The sequence below is a fragment of the Hyperolius riggenbachi genome, chromosome 8, assembly GCF_040937935.1.
Source record: "Hyperolius riggenbachi isolate aHypRig1 chromosome 8, aHypRig1.pri, whole genome shotgun sequence".
Classification (NCBI taxonomy): Eukaryota; Metazoa; Chordata; class Amphibia; order Anura; family Hyperoliidae; genus Hyperolius; species Hyperolius riggenbachi.
This window is the reverse complement of record NC_090653.1, coordinates 160,810,603-160,824,139: the sequence shown is the minus strand read 5'-3', so window position 1 is coordinate 160,824,139 and position 13,537 is coordinate 160,810,603. Positions and strand designations below refer to the sequence as shown.

General features: G+C 43.7%; 1 long non-coding RNA gene across 1 annotated transcript; it reads left to right on the top strand.

The window, feature by feature from the left end:
• The first annotated feature begins 2,103 nt into the window (after positions 1 to 2,103).
• LOC137528368 (uncharacterized) lies at positions 2,104 to 10,708 on the top strand. Its single transcript, XR_011023374.1, has 3 exons — positions 2,104 to 2,187; positions 2,497 to 2,525; positions 10,559 to 10,708. It is a non-coding gene; the product is annotated as an uncharacterized lncRNA (long non-coding RNA).
• The last annotated feature ends 2,829 nt before the right edge of the window (positions 10,709 to 13,537 follow it).

Below are 13,537 nucleotides of genomic sequence, written 5' to 3'. Positions count from 1 at the left end.
CTCTGCATTTCCAAGGGGATTCACGAGAGGGGCCCATGATGGAGAGAGAGGGAGGAAGGAGTGATGTCAGCCCCCCTCCCCGCATTACACTTCAGTGGCTATCCGTGGCTGGTGCCTTGATCTTTTTTTTTTCCTTCTCTGCCCACTGGCACCCTCCAATCCACCCCCCCCCCCACAGAGTGCCACCCACCCAGAGTGGCACACTCCTACCCACCCATCCAAAGTGGCAACCTCCTACCCACCCACCCAGAGTGGCACCCACCCACCCAGAGTGGCACCCTCCTACCCACCCAAATTCAAAGTGGCATTCTCCTACCCACCTACGCAAAGTGGCACCCTCCTACCCACCCAGAGTGGTACCCTCCTCCCCACCCACCCAGAGTGGCACCCTGCTCCCCACCTACCCAGAGTGGCACCCTCCTACCCACCCACAGAGTGGCATCCTCCTACCCATCCAGAGTGGCACTCTCCTCCCCACCCAGAGTGATACCCTCCTCCCTGTCCAGAGTGGCACCATCTTTCCCAACCACTGACACCCTCCTCCTCACCTACTGGCACCCTACTCCCCCACCTACTGGCACCCTACTCCCCATGCAGAGTGGCGCCTTCCTCCGCACCCACTGGCACCCTCCTCCTACCCACTAGCACTTTCCTCCCCACCCTCGTCCCGCCCATTGTCACCCTCTCCCACCCTTCTGCAAAATCTAGCGTGTGGCTTAAGGCCGGACAGGGGGCGTGGCTTAAGTGTCCCTCTTTCTCATCTTCCAAAGTTGGGAGGTATGAGTAAAGGGAAAATATTATTACTGAGTTACTATGCATCCTGTGAAAGTAAACTGAAGTTGAAGGAAATAGCGCCAAATAAAGAGGAAGAATCAATCATAGATTAACATCCAAGTATTACACTTGCTTAAAGCTGGAGTTTCATCTGATGTGGAACTTAAATAACAAAGACAAAAATATATACACAATAATATATATATATTTCTGAGTTACTGCTTTTGGGTTGTACGGTTACCAGGTGACCAGTTTGTTCAGGTGACGAATAAATTCTTGATATTCATATTTACGTCAGTGTCTGGTGGATTCCCCTCAATCGGGGCAAGAAAGCAAGGCTCAAAACGGATTACACCTGAGGCCTATAGGCTGAGACAGTCCAGATGATGGCAAAGATAGCAGGCTGTGGCTGAAGAATTCAATCACTAAACCGATGCGTGGTCAATAACCGTCCAGAGTCAGTCCGTGAAGCGTTCATGGAAGTCCTTTTAACAAGCAGGGTTCGAACCAGACGGCAATCAGGGAAATCCTGGTACTAGCTGAGTCGGCAACGGGTAATCTAATAGAGAAGCGTGGACAGGGACAGGCAGAGGTCAGCAACAATAAGGCAATCTGAAAGAAGCTAGTCAAGAGACAGACACAAGTCGGCAGCAAGACAGGCAACTTGGTGTGAGCGCAGTCTCGGCAACAAGCCCAGCATAGGCTATCACGGGTGATAACTGAGGGCGCTCACTATACTTTTATACCAGGACTAACCAATCAACATAAAGGGAATCCATAGCAACCAACTGCTAAGCGGCGTGTCAGCTGACACACCATGCCCCCACGCTGTCACTGTTTACAGCGGCGGAGCGCGTACTGAGGACGTGTCCGCCTACTAGCCAATGGGAGTTGAACGTTCTGCGCTCCACTGACACCAGAGCCTCGCCGAGATCCGGAGGCTTGCGCCTCAGCGTGGATCTCGGACTTTTTTTTTAATGGTACACTGTCACTTTAACTTCAAACACATGCAGGCATGAGTGTGTGTGTGTATGTGTGTGTGTGTGTGTGTGGGGGGGGGGGGGGGGGGGGGGGGGGGGGAGAGAGAGAGGTGCATGCACAATCACAGCAGTTTTTAGTCCAGGAATCTTTAGAGTAGCTAATTTGGTTTTAAAACTCCTGTCATAGAATGGGAAGTGGTTAAAGGCATTCTATCTGCATTCAATAGTGTTTTTATTTTTAAAAGTAATCTTTTGTAGTATATAAATGCTGCTGGTCATGTCAGCACCAAGATTTCATAAACCAGCGTATTCCTCCTTTTAATAGTGCGATATGTTCTTTGTTCTTGCAGGATCCAGTGAATTACCTCATCATCTGGATTGTAGCGGATGCTGTTGCTTTGGCGCATATTATATGGGCATTTGTTCTTCAAAGGTAAGTTAAATATTACTTGAGACATGTTTTTCTATGGTGCAATGCCTGCCTGGTACAAAAGCAAAGGGAAAAAAAATATAGTATAAGAGAATGAATGACATCGGGGTCCTTAAATGCACTCCAGTTTTACTTCTTCTAAGAGCTGGAACCACATTTTGAGGTTGGCACATTTCTTGCATTACTTTATAATATGGCATGAGAACTGACATCAGAGTGTTATTTGTTTGTGGAAAGTTTTTTAACCAAATCAATGTGAAGTGGAATGATTGCTGGTGCTTTGCCTGAACTAATTTTTATTTTGTTTTGCAGAATGTGTTTACGGAAAGAAGAGGAAGAAGGTAACATGATTTCAATTGTCATATATGATGCACATATGTCCGTTAGATCTGCGTTAAGGGGCTAGTGACTAGATGCCAAACTCACTAAATAGTCACATTCTAATACCTAAAGCACTGAAATATCTGGAATCTAATTCAGTCAGTCAAGTGGTTAATCAGTCCATGTGTGGGTAGAAAATACAGCCAAACAGTGCCCATACAAGGTACATATAATACTCCCTACACACACCACACCAGTAGTTTGTAGAAGAACGATCACTGATGACAGTGTGATAAATGTACAACAATATGGACAATTTGAAGGTAGTAACATATGAGATGATCATTACCGCAGCAGAAGATCAAACTGGAGGAAGCAGGATTACATTAGGTAGCCGCACACCAGTGTTTGAATGCAAATGATCATTTATCATCTTTTCCTACCAACCAATACAGATTGTCGTCCGAAAGATCTTCATTGCCTATGTGGACGATAATTGTGGCTTGTCAGTGTCTTTTCACCTCGAAGTTCCTCTTTTTTTTTCTTGTTCGTTTCAGCGTAATCTAGCGTGTGTGTGTAATGACCTTACCAGACAATACCAAGTAAAACAGATGAGGCTTTTTTTCTTCTTGGGAATAAAGTATCATAACATGTAAAGAAACGACAATTGGCTAAAACATTCTATATTTATTAGTGTCTTCCTACAAGCAGCCAGAGTATAGTCCAAATGTCATAAAATCCACTGTCTGCTATCTCTTTTTGTATGTAGGAAACACAAGAAAAATAATACATTTTAATGTATTGTGAAAAAGATTCCTTTTTAATGCAACATCTTGTTTTTCTTACCTACATTATGCTCTTGGGTTACATGATACAAATACATTTGCTATCACTAAACTTTACTAAAGGCTGGTATATACCATGCAATTATCACAGCAGATCTGACTTTCAATTGAGACAGTTGATCCGATCGGTCAAAAAAATAAAATAAAACAAAATAGCCCATCGATTGCCAGCTTTCGATTTGAAGGGCAATATTAGTCTGTTTCTTCATGGGAAGTACCAGTAGATTGGGCGGGCTGGAAATTGTCATTTGAAAAATTGGTAAACCGTTCTGTGTGTATGTGCGATCGATACTTCCAATTGACTACTAGATCGAAAAGTGGTCATCCTTGTCTCAGCCGTACGCCCAGCTCACGCCAGGTGTCATCACTTTTGGGAGGAGACAACAGAATGTAGTACAATAATCACCAGCAGCAATGCGTTCATATGCTCCTGTGTTGCCACTGGCTGTGGCAGCACTAGGCGTGGACACTTGCAGCATAGAGGTAATGTGCCCCTAGGTCCACACCCTGTGAATGTGAGCCGCCAGTGTTGTACCACTTAGCTGCCACTGGCTGCAGCAGCGCCAATTGCTGACATTTTCAGCATAGAGGCAAAGCGCTCCTTGGCCCACCCCATGTGAACGTTGGCCAGATGATCGATCTGTATTTTAACAGTTCCCTCACTTGAGAGGAAAATCCCCCATGAAATCTAAACGTGTGTACCAGCCTTAATGCCCATTTTGCAGGCTATTGCAACACTTTTATATCTACACACAATACACAATAACTGAGCTATCCAACAACATGACACTCCTAGTAGAAGTGGGTCACTCACTGTGTGATAATCTGACATGTATTTTATGCCTGATGGTTGGCTTATTGCAGTGGTGCAAATGAAATATGGCATTTCTCCATTTACGTCACACTTTTGCCATGTAGAAGACAATCTGAAGTTATTTACTCTATGACTTTAGGAACAATACTGTCTTTAGCAGTCCAGTGCACATGTCTTCTTGGATGTGACAACAAGTTTATATTATGATCTTCATTACTCCACTTCTGCTGAATTTGCATTGAAAAGCTGGTGTCACACATAAAGTACAGACACTGTTTGGAAAGGTGCTGTTAAATATCAGTTTTGCCCCAGGCTATCAGCGTTGCAGAAACGTGTTTCTGATAAGGTCCTTTCAAATGACCTGATGCTGTGATTTGTGAGGCTGGCAGCCTGCTAGATACTCAGAGAATGTCTGATGCTGGGATTACACGGGTTGATTCTGAGCTGATAAGATCGGCGGTTAGATAATTTCTGACATGTCCGATCACCGTTCGATCGTTTTGCCGCTCAAATTGTCATTGAAGTGAATTGAAAAAAGAGAAGAAAAACGAGCAGAAGATAAGAGAATCGAGCGGGCAAAACAATCGGTCGCAGAATCGAGCGCCAGAATCCACCCGTATATTCTCATAAAGAATTATATTTCCATTAGCAAGTTTTTTAGAGGAACTGCTAGCCTACAGCTGTGTGCATGTCTGTATATACAGTATAAATCAAAGTACTGTAGGTCTCTGGTTGTTAGCAGTGTCTTAATTGGTCCATCATGACAGCATGGGTCGTTTCCAATAGGTACGAACATGCAGTATTTCTCTGCATCCGAGCCTGATGGAGAAACACGGCCTATTCTGTTCAATTGCATGCTGTCTGAATCACTTGCCGGTGTGATTCTGGATGGCATTTAGCAGTATCCCTATAATGATTCGGCTGCAGCTTTGCAGCAGCACAGGTGCCACATCCGATTCGGAAACGGATGCACAACTACTGGAAATAGTTCTGTAGCTGAAAGGATAAGTATGAACCCTGCTCCTTTCTTCTGTGCTGGGTTTCTCCATTTTATGCTTCACTTTTTTTGGGCAGGGTTGCAGTGAGCTGTAAGGCAGTCAGGTACATGACAACATGAATGTGAATAGCAGGATGAAAATCAGAGCCACCCAACAGGCATACTCTCAAAAGGATAAAGTCCATCACCCAATAAAGATCTAAAATTACAGGCAGTCCCCCACATACAAACAGGTTCTGTTCCAGGAGGTTGTTTCCAGTTTGAATTTGTTTGTAAGTTGCGTCATGTGTTATTCTTACTGGAACGTATGGATAAATGATTCACTTTCTGACAGCGCTATATTTGGACTGAGTTTTAGACTGCTTGCAAAAGTTTATACACTGCTGTAAAATTCTAAGTAATAAAACCCTAACTGTCCCTGCGTCATCCTCCTGTCCCTGTGTCCCATGTGTTTTGGCTACTGTGCATGTGTAGCCGCCGGAACAGGAGAAGGACGGGGCCAGGGGGTGCGGGCCGGACGGCAGATGTGCGCGTGCATGCGGCAGGCGGGTGCACGGCGGACGGGTGCGCGCTGACTGGCGGCAGTAAGAGAGACCTAGAGCCCGTTTTCAAACGGGCGTAGGTCTACTAGTAACAAAATAAAACGATAACAAAAATATTTAATAACAAAAAACGTGCAAATGAAGACAGACTAAGTATGAGGCGTTTGTTTACTTGATTAATTTGTAGATCAGGGGCTACCTGTACCACTTGATAATCTAGAAATCAAAGAACTTAAATGTTACTCTTTTTGTATGAACTGAGGCTTCTGCAGTTAAAAGTCCCCTCCTAAATTTTTGGATGAACGTGGCTGCATTACGACATTCTAGACAATGCCCTTCACCTTCCCAGTTTCAGCCTTTGCCGGGCAGACCAAAACACTGCCCTCTCAGGGAAAAAGAAGGGCGGTGGTATCTGTTTTTATATCTGCCATTCATGGTGCCCTAACACATCAGTACTAGCCAGGAAGTGTTCCCTTAAAGAGGACCTCCAGAGTAAATAAGAAAATCCGGCAGTCTGCAAGTAAAATAAAGTTATATTTACCCAAGAAGCCTTGTTCCGCGATGTCGTCCCGAAGTCCTTGCATCACCTGACTTCCGGCGCCTGGCCCCGCCTTGTTCCGCGATGTCGTCCCGAAGTCCTTGCATCACCTGACTTCCGGCGCCTGGCCCCGCCTCCTCTCCCCAGAGAAAAACGCAGAGGTATTTACTGTAGTAAGGTAGGCTTCTTGGGTAAATATAACTTTCTTTTACATGCAGGCTGCCGGATTTTCTTATTTACTGTGGAGGTCCTTTTTAAACATGAACTTCTAATTGTCAACTGCAGGCCGAAATACTCACCCAGGGAGTTCTCCTCCTGCGTCCTTGTAGGGGTGTACATTCCACCTGACGCTGAAGTTAGACACCCCCTGCACAATATGAATGGGTGACTTTATTAGGGCCAACCTTCGCCAGGAACCTTCGCAGCATCTGGCCTGACCCACCAGGAACTTGAAAACTCTGAGGGAGGGAACACACTTAACTGTTTTCGTGCGCGTTTTCTGCACAGAAAAACTGAGAACTCATGTTAATCAATGTGCTAGTGCACACTTACTGTGTTGTTCGCGCGCAGAAAAAAAACTGACATTCTGCATCCTGATTCTGCACATTTTGGCAGTTTTCTGTATCAATTACATCAGCTGCTGTGAAAAAACGCGCGCGTTTTCCTGCATGGAAACACACTTAGTGTGCAGAAAAAGTATGCAGAAAAACGCGCGCGGAAAACTGAAAGTCAAGTGTGTTCCCTGCCTCAACTACTGCTACACAGTGCTGAAAGATGCTTACAAAGCGCTAGGCTCCTCAGACCACTCCCTTATCAACGTCATTCCCACCTTCAGGAGGCACCTATGGCGAAACAGGTTCTCATCCGCCCACACCTCAACCACTGATGACAATGTCTTAGGCCTGAGGCCACCACCTCCAGCTGTGAGTGAGGCCAATGTGCTACTCCACCTGTCAACATTGAACATCAGGAAAGCCTCTGGACCTGATGGTGTGTCACCAGCCTACCTAAAAACCTGTTCATGGCAGCTCGCTCCCATTTCACCTCCATCTACACGAAGTCCCTTCAGGAGGGCAAAGTACCCTCGTGCTTCAAAAAGTTCACTATCATGCCTGTCCCTAAAAAATCAGGGAAACTCTGACCTTAACCACAGGCCCATGGCCCTAACATCCATCATCATGAAAACTTTCAAAAGAGTGATCCTGTCCCACTTCAAGCTCTCTACTTCAACCTACTGGATCCATTCCAGTTCGGATATAGAGCAAACAGATCCACCAATAATGCCATCAACATCTGCCTGGAGCTCACAAACAACCACCTGGACAAATCAAACTCACATGTCAGGATCCTTCTACTACACTTCAGCTTGGCCTTGAACACCATCTGCCCCCACATACTTCAGAAAAATCTTGTAGCACTGAGTGTCCATCCCACCCTGTGCCTGTGGATCACAGACTTCCTGACCAACAGGTCCCAAGTTGTTAAGGTTGTGTATGTTGCCTCTCAACCAAGGGTAACAAACACAGGGGCTCCGCAAGGCTGTGTCCTGTCACTGAGCCTGTTCTCTCTCTCTGTCTACAGGGAGTGCAGAATTATTAGGCAAATAAGTATTTTGACCACATCATCCTCTTTATGCATGTTGTCTTACTCCAAGCTGTATAGGCTCGAAAGCCTACTACCAATTAAGCATATTAGGTGATGTGCATCTCTGTAATGAGAAGGGGTGTGGTCTAATGACATCAACACCCTATATCAGGTGTGCATAATTATTAGGCAACTTCCTTTCCTTTGGCAAAATGGGTCAAAAGAAGGACTTGACAGGCTCAGAAAAGTCAAAAATAGTGAGATATCTTGCAGAGGGATGCAGCACTCTTAAAATTGCAAAGCTTCTGAAGCGCGATCATCGAACAATCAAACGTTTCATTCATAATAGTCAACAGGGTCGCAAGAAGCGTGTGGAAAAACCAAGGCGCAAAATAACTGCCCATGAACTGAGAAAAGTCAAGCGTGCAGCTGCCAAGATGCCACTTGCCACCAGTTTGGCCATATTTTAGAGCTGCAACATCATTGGAGTGCCCAAAAGCACAAGGTGTGCAATACTCAAGGACATGGCTAAGGTAAGAAAGGCTGAAAGACGACCACCACTGAACAAGACACACAAGCTGAAATGTCAAGACTGGGCCAAAAATATCTCAAGACTGATTTTTGTAAGGTTTTATGGACTGATGAAATGAGAGGGAGTCTTGATGGGCCAGATGGATGGGCCCGTGGTTGGATTGGTAAAGGGCAGAGAGCTCCAGTCTGACTCAGACGCCAGCAAGGTGGAGGTGGAGTACTGGTTGGGCTGGTATCATCAAAGATGAGCTTGTGGGGCCTTTTCGGGTTGAGGATGGAGTCAAGCTCAACTCCCAGTCCTACTGCCAGTTTCTGGAAGACACCTTCTTCAAGCAGTGGTACAGGAAGAAGTCTGCATCCTTCAAGAAAAACATGATTGTCATGCAGGACAATGCTCCATCACACGGGTCAAAGTACTCCACAGCGTGGCTGGCAAGAAAGGGTATAAAAGAAGAAAAACTAATGACATGGCCTCCTTGTTCACCAGATCTGAACCCCATTGAGAACCTGTGGTCCATCATAAAATGTGAGATTTACAAGGAGGGAAAACAGTACACCTCATGTGGTTGCTGCTGCACACAATGTTGATGGTGAACAGATCAAAACACTGACAGAATCCATGGATGGCAGGCTTTTGAGTGTCCTTGCAAAGAAAGGTGGCTATATTGGTTACTGTTTTGTTTTTGAATGTCAGAAATGTATATTTGTGAATGTTGAGATGTTATTGGTTTCACTGGTAAAAATAAATAATTGAAATAGGTATATATTTGTTTTGTGTCAAGTTGCCTAATAATTATGCACCGTAATAGTCACCTGCACACACAGCACATTCAGCTTTGATATAAATGAGTTTTTTGGGTTCATTGAGAGCATGGTTGTTGTTCAATAATATTATTCCTCAAAAATACAACTTGCCTAATAATTCTGCACTCCTTGTACATAAACAACTGCAAATCCATCAGATCAGTGGAGAAAATCATAGGAAGAACTCTCCCATCGCTCAACCTCCTCCACAACTCCAGACTACGATCTAGAGCACTGAGGATTGCCAGTGACCCCCTCACACCCTGGTCACCGCTTTTTCAGTCTGCTCCATTCAGGTCACAGGTTTCAGCCATCTCCACCTGAACTTTGAGACATAGAAACTCCTTTTCCCCTTTCACATCAGCCTTTTGAACTCCCTTCAGGCCATTTCACCTTTAGCCCTTGCCCCCATCACTTTCTACTCCCAATAAAGCTGCAGCTGTCAGATCAATGGACTGTCTAGTGTAAAACTGTTTGGAACTGAACCCTTTGTTCTCCTTTTGTACTTCTGTTTATTAAATTACTAATTTGTACTCCTGTCTTGCTTGTTTTACTATCTATATTCCCATGTTTGTATCGTTATCCATACGTCTTATCTCTACTCTGAGCAATTGTATGTGCCAAATCCAATTCCGGGCATGACCCAGTCATGCTTAGTGATTAAAATATTTCTGATTCTGATCACATGACCAGAAGCACTGAGGGCAGGGAATTGGTTGTCTGTATGTGTGGCTGTTGTTGTTGCACCCTTGATTGCAGCATTCACTGCTCATTCTGCAAGGGTCAGGCACAGACTGAATCTCTCTGAAAAGACTGAAAGCTCTAACTTTTAACAGTGTGTGGCGCTAGAAAACCGTGTTTAGGCTTCTGAACAGGCATCTGTGTAATAAAGGTACCTGGAAAAAAAGGAAGCAGGAAATTGCCGCTAGTAGAATACCGGTAAAATCACTCCCCTCCCCCCCCCCCAATATCTCAAAACCTAAACCTTTACACCCTCTGCGCTGCAAAGCTACAAGTAGCTGCATTGGGAGGAAACTTGGGCACCCGGTGTCACCAAAATTTCCGGCTATGCAAATTGCAGCATTACTTAGCAGGAAGCACTTGCTATTTTACCGGTCAACTCCAGGTGTCCAAATTTCCTCCCAATGCCGCTAATTGCAGAATTTATAATGGGCGCCTCTGGTGGCGCCTTCTTTCCAAGGGGCCTGCAGCACCCTTTTTACCGCCTCTGTTTGAACGGGTCCTTTAGAATTGCCAAGGTTGTATAAAGGGAAAAGACACAATCACAGATTTTATTTTTACATTATTTATATGAATTTATGACAAGTTATTATATGTTATGCAAGAAAACTCTTGTTATATTTTACATTACTCATGTACTACCTGTATACGTTTCAGAGTCGGAGGCGGTGCTGCTGATGAAGATCGAAAACCTGGTCTCTTGACATTACTTGAAGCTGCTTTGATGTGCTCTGCACCATAACTATCCCTTCCACATCACGTAACACTGGTGTTAGAGGGGAAGCACTAAAAATGGAGTGGAGTGAACATGTTAAAGACTTTTCAGTGAATTTCCAGTATCTTTAAACTATTCTGCAGAACTGTGCTGAACACATGAAAGCAGTTGTGCAGCGCCGCATACTGATACTGTTCATACATTTCTGCTGCCATCTGTGACTTGGGGGTATTTTGGCTGCTCTGTTTTATTGTTTAATTTCTAATATTTATTGAAGTGTTTCCCAAACTGTAGCACTGGCGGGACTGACCCTCGCTGCACACTGCAGGTTTCACTATTTTGTGACACTCTTGTGTCAGCTATGCATGCAGTGTTCTATTCAGTTCATTTACTGAGGTGGGGAACACTGAAGAACTTGAGTGGTCTGGCAATCTTGAACTGGAGATTTCTATTGTTTTAAGTTAGGTGGCAAACTATTCTAACCTTTGCACAGTGGTGAGGATTTCAGAAAGGTTAATGAATTGTGCAGTTGCACACTTACCAAATGGCAGCAACTTCTTGCTGGATCATTTAAGTTCTTCAATTGAGGAGGACATTAGTAAATCCACCTCACTGACTAGACTGGTTGGACCATGGCCATAAAGGCAGATGATACATATAGTAATATGTAAGAATACAGCAGGAATGCTACATAGGTTGTGATGGTGATACACATTCGAGAGAACATTTAAAGCACACACCCTTATTAACTAGAGATAGAGACCAATGGAGAGTCTGTGTGATTCTTCAAACCTGGGGTAAATATATACCTTTCACCTGTGTCATATCAGACCATGCGAGGTGAGTGAAGTAGCAGTTCTGTGATTGCAGTAACCTACTCGCCTGCTGTAAGAACATTTTGAAATAAACTAGGACTGTGGAGATCTATTGTAAATATTTTGCATGGCAGGTGTACATGTGTCTAAAAAAAGCGGTCCTCACTATGATCTGTTATGAAACAGGCTAGGGTTGCTTATTTTTGACACCCGATGACCGACCATTTAAAGAGAATCCACTCCAGGTCTGCTGGATTACACAGAACTTTCATTGCTCTCTATCTTTTGTAAATAAGGGCCCCTGTATTGCTGCGATCATCATGTTATAATAGTGGACCTGAACTCAGATCTTCCTCTCTGCTATAAAAGATAAGCAACAACATACTAACGTTTAAAGAAAAGGCTGTAATCAGTTACAGTTGATACAAATCCTGCAATAAATCTGCAGTGTGTCTACTTCTTGCTTTCATGGAAACAGACATATTGTTAACATCCTGTGTTAATTAGCTGCTCTGCTGTGGCAGCCAGCTGACTCAGCTGAGATAAAATTACAACGTAGGAGAATTAGAGAGGCTAAACACTCTAAATACATACCAAGTGCATTTCTCTCTGGTTTCCTTCCATCCTGTGAAAGAGTTCAGGTCCACTTTAAGAACAAAACTAACTTAATTACTTTTCATATTTGGGAATAGGATAATATATTCTGGGAAATATTTGTGTAGAAGTTTATAGTACTGTCTTTTTTTTGTTTTTTTTTTAAGCCTAGGCAGAACCCCCCCTTTTCTCATCCCTGTTGTAGTAGTGATAATGATGATACTTCCACCAAAAGCACTCCAATCATCAGTCACATGATGATTAAGCCTCTGACACACATGACTACTGGCTTATCTTGTACAGCAGAGTCTTCATTGAGTAAGCAGGAGCGGCGTGATTGGCAACTTCCACCGAGCATAGAACACGCGGCTTTATATGAACAATATCTGTTTATTACTCAGTCAATAAGTGTCTTCACAGTTGCGGACTGTACATATGGACACCACTACAGAATTCCAAATCACATGAGAGACAGAGGCACACTGTGTATAAACATTAGTTGTGGACCAAAGGTAGCTGCAATCTGTGTGTATACGACAGTGAGTATTCCACGACGGTTCCAAAGGCGGTATGCACCGCCATGGATAGCAAGAGACAATGTTTTGAGGGGTGGAACAGAAGTACTGATCTTAGTGTGTGATTCTAGCATGATTGGCAACTTGCTGGATTGCGTCTGGTGGCCACTAATGCTCCAAACTTTTTCAACCATTTTTATGTAATATAAGGGACTTCTGATTCATTCAATATATTCACTAAATGTACCCTTATGCTACATACATTTGGTAAGAGTGGATGAAAAACATTGGATCATTAGTGGCCACCATTAGCATATCTGTGGTATATAGGGCAGATTTTTTTATTTATTTTAGTGAAGGAAATGGCAGATTTAATTTAAAACATTAACACTTAAAGTTTATCAGAGCTGTGCAGAAGACCCAGGCTGACACAACTGAGCCAGTTACCGGGGCTGATCGCGGCTGAACAGCAGACCGCGGGAGGACGGCGAGGGACTCAGACATGCCTTTGCCGCTGGAGGAAGCCGCGGATGAGTATCAAACCTTCTTTCCCCGACAGCTCTGGTTTCCTTTCAAGGAAAGCTGAACTAACCCTTTCTTCACTTTATCCCATATCTGCTGTATTTATTTTACATAACATTGTTTTACTAGTGTACAGTATGATTTATGTGGGCTAGAAATTACCTCACTTGCAGAGCCGATGTTCTTAATGGTGCCTATACATGGTACAATAAAATCGTTAGATTTTCCTGTTTATTTGTCCAAAATGATCAAATCGAATGAAAGTCAAGAATAATATTTTTTTTCCGCAATCAAGAAAAACAACTATTATCTTGTTTTCTTCAATAAAAATCCGATCGGACATATTGGAAAAATCTTTATATTCAATCTAACTGAATAATCAAACTGAATTATCTAATAAAAAAATAATGAAAAAATTGTACCAGCTATGGGCACCATTAGTGATACCTGACAGCTGCTTGTAACACCTAAGGTG